Genomic DNA, 16,056 nt, shown 5'->3' with positions numbered 1-16,056 from the left:
CAGCCATAATATGTAATAATATGATCTGCATGTTGAACGTTTGTGCCATTAATGATCTGGAAAAAGACTGACTTCTCCTCTTGTCGATTGATGTGGTGGTCAAGAGGGATCTTTGGTTCCACACTTCCATCAGAAGCTCTTGATCAACCTCCAAGGGGTATCTACATTTTGAGACTGAGTTTGGACCAGAGATGAAGCATGGATCTGGCTATGGATTATTGCAGTGGTTGAAACCCATGCTGCAGGGATTGCTTTTATTATTTTCCTTAACCTGTGGATAAGGCCAGATGTTTCTTGTACTCAGGTACAAACTGAATTTTGTCTCTGATCGGGGCTTTGCTTTGAGAAGACTCAGAAACCGAAGGAAACACAAACAGCTAGTCGAACTAAGGCCAAAGGTCTGCTCAGAAGATGGAGACCTGAAGAAGATTTACCCGGATTGATGGCATGAACACATGAAACAAAAATGGAAAGGGAATTAAACACCCTTATTTTTCTGTCCCAAGAAAGCTGAAGTAAACAGCAAGGTAATGAGGCCGTCTACCTATTAAAAAACATGACTGAAAATTCAGTGACAATTGGGTTGATAATGTTGCTAACAATCTGAATGATTTCTTTCATTGAGCATTCACAAAAGGAGGTGAAGGTCACACTTCTGTGACTAGGATACATTTTCCTGAGAGGAAAGTGAAATGTTAAAAGGCTTTATGATTATACCAGAGCAGATAGGCAATTAGAAGTATTAAAATTTGACAGGCAGCAGTTCCTTATGAATTATATCTCAGAATTCAAAACTCAACAAGAAGTGGCAATGGAAATAACAAAAACCTTTTGTTCCTGAATTTTGATAAGTCACCACAGACAAGAGCAGAGGGTAGGAAGAACGGCAAAAGGTAGACAGCAGGGTTAAATGAAACAGTACTGAGTAAGAATTAACTGTGAGAAGGAAAGAGGCAAGCCAGGTCTGTGTTTGGCTTGAGCAGAATGTGTAGGAAATGTTGTTCAGGGATGAAGGCAGCAAACCGTCTGATGATCTTGGGCCTGTAATGAAAAAATCTAGGAATGACTGTCAAAGGAGAGAGGAAATGTAGTAGCTAGGGAACCATTAAAGAGATAGAACCAATGAATGGCTTAAATTTTCCTGTCCTACGCATTCTTCTCAGTCCTAGGACAACCTGCCACAGAATGAATGTCACAGCAGAAGGATAGCATTCCCAAAGTACAGCCTCCAATTCAGAAACTGCCCTTACAGAAGTAACAAAGCTAATCCCTGTCCTTTTCTTGCTGTTGCTTGCAATGGTTTCTGTGCTGTGCTCAACCTCCCACTCTTGAAACAGCTTAATCTAAAGGCGGAATGAATCACTGTTGACTTCAGTTGACCATATGGCTGGAAACTTACATAGCTTCCATGTCCGAAAATACTTACATCCTAAGAAGCCTGGGGAGGCACTGGGGTAGAGGAAAGACTATTTTGTTTCCCAGGGAGAGTAGGGGGAGGTTTTTTCAGCATTTCCCAAGAGTGCCTCTGCCTGGGAGTTATTTGGAAGAATGAGAGTTATAGTAACAGCAGAAGATTGAATTGATGCAATTAAATATGCTGTCATAGATGATTCTATGATGGAGAAGAATCATCTCTTTCCCAGCATTAACTACAAATAGTGCAGGGGATAATGACCAATCCTTTAGGCCTCTTTCCACTCTAGTGTATGATGTATGATGTATGATACCTTTTCCCTTTGATTTGCTTTCATTTTTTAAAATCTCATTATCACTGTGTTATGGCAGCACAGAAAGACTCTGCCAAGATACCAGGTTCTGTAAAAAAAACCAAAAAACACAGGAAAGAAACATGTTGTCTTCAGATTATAAGATCTATCATGCTGGATGGACAAAATGGGGAGGAAATGGCTCCCCAAGAGCAAAGCGAGGATAACACTGAGGTACAGAGAAAATAAGTTATTTGCCCATGTCTTGAAGGCAATAGAGGAGGTTCAGATTAGGTAGGGGTGGGCAGAAGAGCTAATTTCAGTGCCTTAGTCAGGAATGAGCTCCAGGCTTATACAGAATCTGTATGAATAACTAACAAAACTACATTAATAAATAATAAAGACAAATAAAGCTATGCAGCAATTTATGGAGATATTTTTCCTATTTGTATTTTGTATGTCTTTTTAAAAGCAATTATTTTTTATTAAAAGAAAAAAAAATGGTTTGTAAGAAAATTCTGAAGAGTATTTTGTTTTGTTGAAGAGACAAAAAAAATCTATTATCACGAACTGAGTAGTTAAACTACTTTTAAGTCAAGAGAATACTTCATTCTAGTATTACTTGAAGAACTTTGTATGTCATTTAATTTCCCCATGTCTCCACCAACCCTAGCGAAAAAAACCCAGATTCTCACTTAGAAACAGTTTTCACAGCTGATCTGTCATTGCTTGAGAAATGACCTATGAAAATAAGAAAGATGACTAATTACTGGGGAAAAAAATTATAGAAAAAAAGCTGAAATAAGGGACATGGCTGGATTCTGTAACCCATTTTGAAAATGATCCAAGAGTGAACAAACTAGGTATCTAGCAAGGGTTAGCACAGCTATTAGGAGCTTAAACAATGGGCACAGTTGTGTTCATTGCTACAGTAAAGAGAATCACTGAATGAATCATAGAATGGTTTGGGTTGAAAGGGACCTTAAAGATCATTTAGTTCCAATGTCCCTGCCATGAGCAAGGACACTTTTCATTATATCAGGTTGCTCAAAGCCTCATCCAGTGTGAACTTGAACACTTCCAGGGACATTTCTCTGAGCAGCATGTTCCAGTATCTCATCACCCTCCCAATAAAGAATTTCTTCCTTATATCTAAGCTAAATCTACTCTCGGTTTAAAACTGTTACTCGTCATCCTACCACTACCCTTCCTGACAAAGAGACCCTCCCTGTCTTTCCTGTAGGTGCCCTTTAGGTACTGGAAGGCCTCTATAAGGTCTCCTTAGAGCCTTCTCTTCTCCAGGCTGAACAACTCCAATGCTCTCAGCCTGTCCTCAGAAGGGAGGTGCTCAAGCCCCTGATCATCTTCATGGCCTCCTCCGGACCTGATTGAGCAGGTCCATGTTCTTGTTATGCTGGGGCTCCGGAGCTGGACACAGCACACCAGGTGGGGTCTGACAAGTGTGCAGCAGAGGGGGAGAATCACCTTCCTCAAGCTGCTGGCCAGACTTCTCTTGATGCAGTCCAGGATATGGTTTGCTTTCTGGGCTGCAAGCGCACGTTGCTGGTTCATAGTCAGTTTTCCATCCACTAATATCCTCAAATCCTGCTCCACAGGACTGCTCTCAATCCATTCATGGCCCAGCCTATATTTGTGCTTGGGATTGCCCCAACCCATGTGCAGGACCTTGCACTTGGCCTTGTTGAACTTGATGAGGTTCACACAGACCCACCTCTCCAGCCTGTCCAGGTCCCTCTGGATGGCACATCCCTTCCCTCCAGCATGTCAACCACATCACACAGCTTGGTGTCATCAGCAAACTTTCTGTGGGTGCACTCAATCCCACTGTCCATGTCATCAACAAAGATGTTAAATAGTACCAGTCCCAGTACCAAACTCTGAGGAATGCCATTAATCACTGCTCTCTACTTGGACGCTGAGCCATTGACCACAGCTCTTTGAGTGTGTCCATCCAGCCAGTTCCTTATCCATCAAGTAATTAATCTATCAAATATATATCATCTATCAAATCCACATCCCTCCAATTTAGAGAGCTGGGTTTGAGCCTCTTTAGCTAGTAGAAAGCGACAGGACAAGAGGGAATGGCCTCAAGTTGCGCCAGGGAAAGTTCAGACGAGATATTAGGAAGGATTTCTTTACAAAACGGGTTGTTAGGCGTTGGAATGGGCTGCCCAGGGAGGTGGTGGAGTCCCCATCCCTGGAGGTGTTCAAGAGTAGGGTCGATTTAGAGCTTAAGGATATGCTGTAGGTGGGAACTGTGCTAGGCGAACGGTTGGACTAGATGATCTCCAGGGTCCTTTCCAACCTAGATGATTCTGTGATTCTGTGTGTGAAAGTGTCAAATGTTTTGCACAAGTCCAGGTAGATGACATCAGTTGCTCTTCCTGTACCCACAAGCACTGCAAACCCATTGTAGAGGGACACAAAATTTTTCACACCCTCAGTGAAGACATGTAGGCTGTTGCCATCCACCTCCTTATTTTCCATGTGCCCTAGCATAATTTCCAGAAGGATCTGCTCCATGTCTTGCTGGCCACAGAGGTAAGACTGACTTGTCTGTAGTTGCCTGGGTCCTCTTTATTTCCCTTTTAAAAAATGGGTGTTATGTTTCTCCTCTGAAGTCCAGCATGAACTTCACTGGATTGCCACGACTTTTCAAGTATGATTGTTATCTTCATGTAAGTCTGTTTTACTCTCGTTATTCACTGCAGCCATCCTGAGCAGAGCCAGACTGGGAATCTCAAAAGCATGAGGAAACTCAGCCTGGCTGTAAGGTGCTGAAAATCCAACCACTTGAGTTGGATTCCAGGCTCTACACTCAATCTGCTCTGTTAAGGGGGAATTTTGTTTCATTTCCATTTCAATCTTTTTCTGTTTTTTCTATTGCAATTTTAATAAACAAGTTTTTTAGGAAAAAGCATTTATAGTGCCTACTGTAATGAAGTACTAATCTTCTCAGTAAGACCTAGGCACTGATTACATCTATCTTTACTTTATGGAGAGTGTCTATTTACTTTTCAGTTACTCTTCAACATGTCATTCTGTAAAGACCTAGGAAAACCTGAATGCTAAAGAAACTACTCTAGGGACCTGCTCAGGAATTTGCATATAGTACACAGCAAAACCAGACAAAGCAACTCTAATTTATTTTATAGACAAGTTAACAGCAACATTATTTTATGCTTTGGTCTAAACTGCGGCTGATGAATGTGGTAAATAGAACCACTTGAAAATGCTGTAAAACTCTCAAATAATCAATAGGTTCACCTGTGAATTTGAGGAAGACATTTTGACCAATTTTGTCTTTCAAAACCGTTAAGTATTAAAAGACAACTTTATCTGAGCTGATAAGCAGAGCAAAATCCAAGTGAAATTCTCCCAATGTTGTTATCATTTTAACACAAATATTTTCTTAACCCAAAATGCAGCCTATTTGTTCATCATTGTCTAAAAGACATTGCTTCGTTATATATTTTTTTGCTTTACTTACATGGTTATGTGATTAGTCTGGCTACAGCAACACAACGACTGCCCATTATTTTGTTTATAAATTTCATTCAGAACCAGAACTTTTTTCTTCCTGACATCCAGTTTTGTGCTAGGAGCAACTTCTCTAAGAACAGCAATGAATGTATGAGCTTTCCACTGCTAAATAACAACCACTGACAAAAAAAAAAAAAACAAAACCAAACAACCAACAGGTCAGACTACAGTTCTGCCAGGCCCGATCACTGTTCCAGTCTCCACGTGAAAAAATGGTTATTCCTTTTCATCCTTATCTGTATCCACTGACACCCTCCATCAGAGTATATAAGGCATTAGAAAGCAGCAAAACAGTTGCTGAAAACCAAAAGCTCCACCTGTCACTGAGAAAGAAAAGTGGAAAGGAAAATAGAAATAGTAAACTTATCTCCATCATTTAGCTTGATCTATGTTTAGTCACCAAAAAAATCCATTGTGGAAACATTAATCAAAGCAGTTTAGAGATTGTATCAAAAGATTAAGTAATCCTTGGATTAGAAAAGTGTAAGAAATGGTGGCCAATATCTTTCTTTCCTTCTGAGGAGAAATGAGGGCATGTAGCTGAATTACAGTGCTGCTGTCCAGAATGTGTTTATGTTCCTGCCACAGATATTTAGTGAAGATATACCCCATGCCATTCATGGGAGTTACCAAAGGACCTGCCCATGTACCTTTGTGCAGCTACAGCAACGGGTGTCCTCCTCAGCTCCAGTTCATGAGAGTTTGGGAAGTGACGTGTCTCAAATGAAAGGCAGTGTCTATGTCCAAAAATCCCTATTGAGGCCAGCATGAAGCCAGGGGCTCAGATGTAGTTTAAAGTTTCCTTTCTATTGACCCAGTTGTAGTCAGAGGGATTCAGACCTCCCCACAGTTATGTACAGGCCCAGGGGAAGCTTCTCTGGAAGCACAACTGTTGGGCTACAACATGGGGCAGCTCCTGTGTTTCCCTTTCTCCACTCTAGGATTGTTTAGATGATTCTTCCTATCCTTTGTCAGACCTGACTGTAGGAACGTTTCTTGGTTTGAGACTTGGTAATGCTCAAGGAAATGGGGTCAAGCAAGAACTAGTAGACTAATTCTGCAACTTCAATTGTAGATGCTCTTCAGGCTTACTCACAGGTGATGGTCATTGTGGATAGTTTGTTTTATTTTGACTTTTGACTTGTCCAGATTTCAGTGAACTGGAAAACATCCATTGAAACTTGCTCAACACCATAACCACATCTTGTCTGAAGTTCTGCAGTTCTCAGAATCTAGTTCAGACAGGAGGATTTATAGTTTTCCATTAAAAACTCCAAAATGGTCTTTTAGAATTGAATATAGAGTCAGAAGTTCTCAGTGAATCTGGCCTGAATTGTGAAATTTAAGAAAGAGTCGCTAATTACTTCTATTCCTTGTAACATTAACCAGCATTCAGCAAAGCAATTGCTAAACATACACAAAAGATTAATGATTGCCCTTTATAAATATATTTATATATCCTGCTTTGGATGTCTCACTTTGCCTGCATGATGTTATTGTTACTGTGCATTCTGCTGCTTCCTAGACTAGTGCCTTTATATCCTGAGAAGGCTGCTGGCCAGCTGAACTTGAGAAGGTGTAGAACAGTGTTGCATGTGGATTCTGGCTCAACTCTTTCTTCTTCCTGCTACATTTGCCAAGAATTATAAAGGCAAAAATGTCATTCACCTTGTCAACAAGGACAGTCCTGTTGCAATTGCAGAGGAGAAAAAAAGCTGCCCACTTTTCTTTGCATCTATTTGTCAGCACAGAAATATCAGAGAATGTTTCCTTCCTGCCTCAGGTATTCAGTATATGATGTTATTGTTCACATCCAAGAAAATTTTCACAGGTTTGGTGCAGCCATGTAGCATGAAAGACTGAAAGAGGACATGAGAACTTCTGACCTCCTATTGCCATCAAACCCACTCAGAGTGAGGGCAACAGATTCAGATCCTGGCAGAGCTGACCTTGGCTCTCTAGAGCTAGGTACAAGACTAATATTTCAGAAAGCACCCCAGCATCATTGAATATTAAGTATAGTTAGAGCCATGATGCCACTGTAACAGGAATATATTACTCATCACAACATCCAGACTCAGTTTTCAGGGCACAGCTGCAGCCTACTCCATGCCATGATTCATGGTTTATCAATCCCAGGTTTATCACAATGCTAAAGTTAAGGATGAAGCCACAGCTTCACTTCACAGAGACCCCTACTCCTGAAGAGTGCAGCAGGCTTATGCTGAGTCTTACACAGTCATCGTCCACGAGTCTGGCAGGACAAATCAGTCGCATATACATGTATTTATGCAACCATTTCCAAGCACAAGATGTCTCTCTGGGGAGTCACATTCTGCACTTCAGAATGGAAAGCCAGGAGTCCTGACAGATTAATCTACCACTTTTTAAAACTCCAGTCAGTTTAATGTCCATATTTTGGATTAAAATCCTTTATCCAGGACTCCTGAAAACTGATGACTGCATATCCCTTTCATTGCCTTTGTTACTCAGGATGCAGCCAGAAGAACAGCGCTGTGCATAATTCTGTCATCATGTGGTTCCTTGTTCTACCAGCCTGTGGTCTATGATTCTCCAAAAACCCCAGGAGCTTGCGTAGACATGGGAATAAATTGCACAGTCCTCCCTTGGTAAATCTGAAATGATGCTTGGATGCTCTTGCCTGGCATTTGTTTATTCATGACATCTAGAGAGACATGGCCCAGCTGGAGCAAAGCCGGGGCCTGAAGGCTGATGCTGTATGTACAGCATTATATGTCACTTCAGAGGTCACTGTTGCTGGCTCTACAGAAATGCATTTATGGCCATTACAACAAAGCAAAACAAAACAAAAAACCACACAACAAAAAAAAAAAAAAAAAAAAAAAGAAGAAGAAAAGGCAACAAGTCTAATAACAGATAAAACCAAAGAAATATGCTGGGAGCAGCACTGTTTCCCATGGTGATCAGTTAGTCAATGAATCACAAAAAACTCCCAGTGATCAATGCCATACTGAGATGCTTCAAAACTCCTACCCCAGCTGCTGTTCACCCAGCGGCTCCCAGGGAGGAATGGCACAGTTGTGTGTTTTAATGACTGAACCCCCCTAACACAAGTCCTGTTGCTGCTGGTCCTGCTACAAATCTGAAACAGTGAGACTTGCTGAAAAAATGCATATAAATCAGGCAGAAGTCATCCGAGCTTCAGACTGCAGCCCATTATAGTCTGGAAGACAGGAGAAAGACATAAAATATGGGTTTGTTTGCCCATATCAATTGCCTTTTTATCTCCTGTCTACTAGGCGCAAAGGTATTTCAAGTGAGGAGATGTCAGTTTTGTTTTGTATGTTCACGGTTTCATTGTAATAAATTATGTCTTTGACACATTTTTGTAAAGAAGGAAAGGAAAAAAAAAACCTTCCCGAACCCTTGTAGTCTCAGGTACAGAGAGATCGCATGTGTTCTGACGATGATTTTTGACATCTGGAGAAATAACATAATTCAAGTTTCTTAAAAGAGACATCAGAAGGCAGGTTTCAGACACCCTGTGCTTTGCCATGCTGGTTTGCTGCAAGTTGAAGCCCACTGCCCAGCTCTGTCCTGCCTGGGACAAAAGGTCAAAGCCGTGGGAAAGCGGGTGGAGGGATTTGAGCCTGTGGGAACTTGCGTGCACAGCTGAACTGCACCACAGCTCTCTCCTTAGCCGTGATAGCGAAGAGATGCTCTGGATCTCACTAAAGGGGGAGAGAGAGTTGAAGTGTCCATTGCCCACACAAGCTCGAAATCATTGTCTTTGCTGCCTGGCACAAATTGCAAACGCCTGAGAAAACCCAGCAGAAAGACCATGAAAGCAGGGGACGGCTGGAGTTCCACGCTGGCCCTGCTGCTCACTCCTTGTGCGGCTGTGAGAGACACTCGAACCTGTCCCCTCTCCCCGCTTGCTCAGCTGTGAAACGTGTCTATCAGTGCTGCTCTCACTGGGGGATTAATTAAAGTTTGTAAAACACTTTGGATATACTCACATGAAATATCCTAGAGAAGCACAAGATATTTAATCCTTTGATAATATTTATTTGGCTGGTGCATGTGCTAGAAGGGAAAGGAAAACCAGGGCACATGTCTGTTTAAAAACATCCTTTCTCATTAAAAAGGGCCAAGCTAAATTAACAGGTCTGTGGAATGTGTTTCCTGTCAAACCTTGGGCCTGGGGGGAAAAGCGCTGGAGGAGGATTTGTGGCTGTAGTTTGGTGATGTGGCTATCTGAGCACAACTACAGGGATTTCTGTGACTTGTGAGACTGAAGGTTGACTTATTTCATTACCCTGTAATCTTGCACGCTGTTAATACCTGCATTACTGTGTCACTCAGGTCAGCTACAGCAGGTATTAATTGTCTATCCAGATAAAACTAGTTTATGTGCTTTTTGTCTGAATTCTTTAAATGAATGTAGATCTGGTGACTTTATATTATTCTGCAAGACCCAGCTGGAATCTTCTGAAAGCCCTGGCAAAAACTGGTGTGTATTTTGTTTCACTATCTAAAAATCTTTAATCTTTCAAAACTGACACAAAATACATAGTTACTCCTCTCACTTTATTAATTTTAATTTGTTGTGATCCCACATTTGCTGTTTTAAGAATTCTCCCAATCCAACTTGAAGATTCAAAGCCAGACAAACAGCCTATGGTGCAGACTTCACATCTGTATCACGTTACACTTGGCAGGAGAGATAGGTGCACTCATTTACTGGAGCTCAGCATGGGGTGAGAGTTCAGAGGTTATCATTCCTTCTGGCTTACATCTTTACAGATGTTTTCCCTTTATGAACAACAGAACCACTTGTCAGTCACAGCTCAGACCTAAAAACAGACGCCTATACCTTCTTTTCGTAATTATTTCCATGTTTTGCAGAGTCCCATTTGTAGGGTTCTGGAATGGGGAAATGATTACAGATTAACAGTTGCAAGAGATTAGTTAACATTTCAAATGTGTGTGGAATATGACAAAATAAAATAATAGTAAAAAATGTAACCATAGTCAAAACATATGTGAAACCTAATCTGCAACAATCTTGACTTAATATTAAAGCCTGTATCACATTTTTCCAGTCTTGCCACTGCGGGAATACTGAATGCACACATGTAATATACATTGCTATAGAATTGAAAATCTAGGTGATATATTGCAGTAAAACCTAAATTTGACTGGATCAGATTTAGGAACATGACTCATTAGAGTAGTGACCTTTAGTTTAGTTTTGGTTTGGTTTCTCTAGCCATTTACAAAAAAACTGAAGAAAAGCACCTGGGTAAGAATGGATGCCATTCGACATAACTGAGGTTAGGCGATTTACCCAAATCTCATGGGGAGCCATGACATTTTTTCTCCTGAGCAGTCTGGGTTAGCCCAAGAATTTTTTTCCTTGCTTGCAGTAAATAACACTTAAGGTTTGTGTTACAAATCCAGCCTCAGTCTAAAGAAGAGGTCACATGATCACTTCTTCTGCAGCAACTTTCATCCAACAGATGAAAGTTCGCTTTAGGATTTGTGAACTTCTGTTTGAGTAAGTGAGCGAACTGTGGTCACTGGGACATTTGTAGCTGTTCAGAAAATACAGATATGGTTTCAGATGACAATGAGCAGGCCACAAAAAAGCAAGTAATTTCAAGAGTTGCCCCTCTTTGACCAATCTTCAGCAACCAGCTGTGTACAAACTCCTTATCATCTGGAGCACAAGCCAGATCAGTGGTGTGAATTTTACACAAAGCGGATATTATTTTGCAGAGCAACAGAAGACACACAAGACCAGTTACCACACCTTAGCTGAGGGAAAATCTCAAATTTCTTCCATTAAATCACAGGAGATTATCAGACCACTCCTTATTTAAATATTTAATTTATCTATCTTTTTCTTATAGTTTCATAGTCTTTTTTTTTTTTTTTTTTTATAATACTAGAAAGAAATGTTCTTTTTGTCTGCATATGGTTTTTAAATCCTAGCAGTGATTATACATGCATAAATTCTTTATAATAAAGAATACCTACAGTGACACAGACTTGAAATCTGCATTATGCGTCTGGAAAGACTGAGTGGGGATGGGTGACTTGTCACAGGCAATAAAAAATGTCAGTGGCACATGTTTGTGTGTAGTCTGTGAATGCTGTTTGATGTACTTATCAGTTTCTTCCTACAATATGTCGTAGTTACTGAACAGCACAGCTTGGCTATTGATGGGTAAAAGAATTAGAAGATAAGAGAATAGGCAGACAGTGATTTGGATTCTGCAGATGATATTTTGCAGGTTGGAAAGGACAAAGACAATCTGCAAGCACCAGCAGCTGATACAGCCTCAATAGGAGATAATTCTGGGCTTGGAGACAGAGAAAAAAACATATGCACAGTAAATCATGCAAATCAAGTCTAAATGGTGGGGCATTTGACAACAGGGCAGAAAATTATGGAGTTGGAGGTTGGTGGGGTTTTCTAACAATTTCATAATAAACTTATTGCTGGACTGATAATCCATTGAACTATTGGGATGAAAATGGTTGTGGTGGTGGAGCATACGGGGTAACAACAAACTTGTACTAGGAAGAGGGAGGATTAAATAATGGTCCCTCTAGATCTTCTTTACTGACTTCTGAGCCCTCTGAGAAAGTTACGAGTAGATAACAACAAGGTGGGAGGGAGCAGGGGCAGTTTCCAGTATTTAGGGGTGAGATGTTCTTTATTATACTTCATTATTTCCAGTTAACTGCTTTTTCTGTGAATATTTAAATATTTAAAAAACCACAAACAACAACAAAACAAAACAAAACCAAACAAAACAAAGAAACTCCACAAAAGCAGTGAGATGGTTTTATGCCAGCATCCCTCTGTAAAATCCCTGGAGCACTTCTCCTTGCAGTGGATACTGACGAGATGAAGAAAGCCAAATGGAACTACCAGCAATTTCTTTGTCACTGCAACATCTTGTAGGAGAGTGCAATACTTGGGGATAGAGATAACGACCAACTGTGGCACCATGCCATGGAACTGTCAAATTATCTTGAGAGAGGATGGTAATGAATGTGTATCACTGCTACATATGATTTGCTTTTAAGCAGGTAGGTAGGGCTGTGACTGAACACAGGCCATTAAATTATGAACAGAAGGAGAGCTATCCAATTTTCTGCCTTGCTAAGGAAATGAATAGTTTTAATGATAGCTGAAGACTTTGAGTTTGACCTTCCTTTTGTAATCTTCCGCAATTGTTTCCTTTAAGTACAGTAAATCTAATTCTCTACTCCATACCATCAATGTTGCCCTGTTATAATTCCATAGATGTTTTTCTGGAGAAGCTGGGTTTTGTTTTAGTGTGGTGGAAGAAAAAATGAAGTTCATTGTTCAAAATCTCCTCTGGCAGTGAGATGAATGGAATACAGCTTTTACCTCCCTTCTGCTCTATTACTGGAATGTCTTCTGCAAGAACTTGTGTCAGGGCCCCCTTTCATAATCTGTGCTGAATCCAGAATTTATTTCCCACTTCCATGTAGAGGTTTCACTCAGGACTAATTTCACAGTGCCTAGAGAAGAATATGAAAATGAGGCAAATAAAAGAACAGTGGGACCCACAGGTTGCTATAAGAATAAAATCTTCACTCATCATCAGGAGGTTCTGTCAGCCACCATCTATGGGCATGCAGAACTGCAAAAACTTTTAGCCTAATCTTATTGACAATGTTGTTATTGATACAGATTGTGGTCACTATAAGACCATACCCTGTGACAGAAAGTATTCTGTTCAAATGCATATTTAGTACAAGACGTACAGTATAAAATTTTAGAGTAGAACCAGCTTGTGCAGCTCAAATAAGAACTCTTTATAGTGAGTTCTGTCTGTCCTGTATTTACAGTTTCTGCACTGCTGAGCCCTTTCTCCATTTTATTGAGATATAATTGAAAAATTTATATATATGCATTTTTTACAAAGATGGTTTTCTGCTATTGCAAATTGACCTTAAGCTCTGTACCTTAAAGAATAGAGTTAAAAAAATGTGTGCATTCAGGATACTTGCAATACATAGTGTATGTCTTCTGAACACATTTTATCTAGTTCTGATTAAAAGCATTTCACCACCAAGACAACTTGATGGGTTTATGACTTATTGACTGTCCTGTTACTATGAACATAGTTAATTGATTCTCTCCTTGCTTTAATCTCTGATGTCTGATTCTGCTAAAACTTTAAAATATGTTTTTGACTACATCATCCTGTAAGTCTTTAAAATAAATGTTCCTCAAAAGCATTTTTTTCAGTTTTAATAAGTTCTGTTTAACAAACAAATGTGGGAAGGGGTAGGGAGAAGGAAGAATGCATGAAATATTCATAAAGGCCAATATGATATGGTGAATAGTTAGGGACTGTTAAGCTAAAAGCTTGTTTTACAGTCTGAAATAGCTCTGTGTAGATCATGTTTTCCTCTTTACCTGTACTGGCAGGGACAGAGCCAACAGACAGAGGAAAGATTTCTCCCCTTTTATCTATTGTTTATTTGGAATGGTCAGGAAAAAAAAGTCCCTTCTGGAGCTCCTGCATACTGACTTTTGATGCTGAAACACCATTTGTAAGAGGTATACAAAAACTGTAAATAGGGCCAACATCATTCAAAGCAAGCATTTGTTTCAATGCATCCATGCACATTGGTGCTTATCATCCATGATGCTCTCAGGGGAGCTGCCTGTGGGGGGTTGTATTGTGGGGACCTGTAACTGTCTCAGGGGTAGTATCTTTTGAGTCTGGCCATGAATACGGCAGAGACCACGGATATGGATAGAGGTGTATGGCATGTAACAGCCACAAATAAGCCTCTTAAGAAAAAAGTTAACAAGAAGGGGTGTGTGCTCTAGGTTTGAAAATATAGTGAGAGCTGGGCAAGGACCTGGATGCAGGATGATTGCATCACAGGTTATCCTGCTTTAGCCAGGAGAGTTTGTACAGCACATCTTGCTTCCTCTGAGGCTCTCAAGGATAGCATAAACCTCAGCTCTTCATTGAGACAAAGGCGTCTCCCTCTCCAGCCAGAGGTCTGGGGAATTAGCTTGTGTGCACAATGTCAGAAAACAGAGGTCTTGGGTCCATCTTCTCCAACAGCCTGGATCCTTTAAAAACCCAACCTAAACAATTAGCCATGTACTTCTACAAGTGTCTGTGTCACAGACAGATCCTCCTGGGTAGCCCTGAGAGGTGGGCAATGATTCAAGCAGGCTGTGGGTCTCTTGTGTTTTTTGTGTTCAGGAGCAGGTAGTAGTCGGACTGAACCCTGCACACAATGCAGGCCTGGGACCAGGCAGTGCTCAGCCTCACTGCATCTGACTGATGCTTCATACTAACCTTGTGTAGAAAAGGGGAAAACACATTAGCTGTGTATTATTTTACTGGCTGAAGACAGGACTGAAATCCTGATGAAGTTTAGATGTGTGCTGTGAAGGCAATGGGAAATTGTGAGAGATGTTAGAGGGATTTACCTTTAGCTGCTTGTTTTTGCGTATTTGAGTCAAAAGGACATAATCTTGGGAGACTTTCCCTGTTCGACCAAGTAAGGAGTTTGTTGTCACTAATATATTTGCAGTGACTTCTGGGAATATGTTACAGAAAAATGAAGTATTGGAGAAAATATTCTTTGGAGTTAGGTGTCTGCATGGTTTTGTGCCTTTTGAAAGCCTGTTCTTTTTGTAGGACAAAATGTCAATTAAAGCCATTCCTGTAACATGTCGCTAGAGGGACATGAAAACATGGAATAGATTAGCTCCTGTTGTTCTTAGTTATTGCTCTTTAATGTGGAAAAACAACAGGAATGATTTAGGGCTTTCCCTCTCTGACTGAACGAAAGAGCTTTAAAACATGATCTTTAAACTGCTTGATGCTTGTTTAAAAAACCCCACATACTAGTGTTGAAGATACTGTAACACTATAGTGGTACACCTGCAAGTCTTCAAACATAAGATAAAAAGAAATAGTGGCTTCTACAGTTCTTTGGAAATTAACTTTCTAATATCAGGTATTTGTGTTAAGCTTATCGCCACACATACACATATTTCTTTTTATAGTGTAGATAAACAGACCTACTTTCAGTTCAGAGTGTGAGCTTTAGCTCTGAAGAAGCTTTCTGTGTCACCTCTGGGTTGTGTTTGGCAGCTGTGCAGGAACAGGCTTTCTCATGGGCTGCCATGGAAATGCTGCAGTGCACAGCTGGGAGGCAGCGATGAAACTGCTTCTTAGCAGAGACACTTCTGCGAGCAGCTCTCCTCCACCCTTGTCCGGTATCAAGCCAACGGGTCCAGCTTCAATCCTCCCATGGCTCTCACTGGTTTGGAAAAGGACCATCCTGGTGCTGATCTGAGCCGGGAGGCAGCAGCTTCAACAGCTGTCCCCATGTGTTGGAAACCTGCTGCCTCCCAGCTGAGACCTGTGGTGCCTGCCTGCGGGATGCCACGCATGCCCGGTGGGATGCCACAGGCGCTCTGGGCCACCAGCCGGGCTTCACGTTTGCAAACATGCAGCAAGAACGCAGCCCAGGAAATCCTGCGGGTTTAAGCTTAATGATACTGTTCTTCACATTTATCATGAAGTTAACCTGTGGGCACTCAAGGTCTGTGCAATCAAAAATTGGTAGCAAGCAGTTGTTGGTTACAAGTAATTTGCTGGGAAGCAAATGTGCTGCAATTCCCTAAAACCTCTTTTGTGAAAGTTAAGAAAGCACAGCTGAGACATACCCTCTCTTGGCCAGCTGGGCTTCCAGACAGCTTCAAGCACATTTTGGCCCT

This window comes from Athene noctua, chromosome 6 (genome assembly GCF_965140245.1).
Source record: "Athene noctua chromosome 6, bAthNoc1.hap1.1, whole genome shotgun sequence".
Taxonomy (NCBI): Eukaryota; Metazoa; Chordata; class Aves; order Strigiformes; family Strigidae; genus Athene; species Athene noctua.
The sequence above is the reverse complement of the archived record's forward strand: the minus strand, read 5'-3'. Positions refer to the sequence as shown.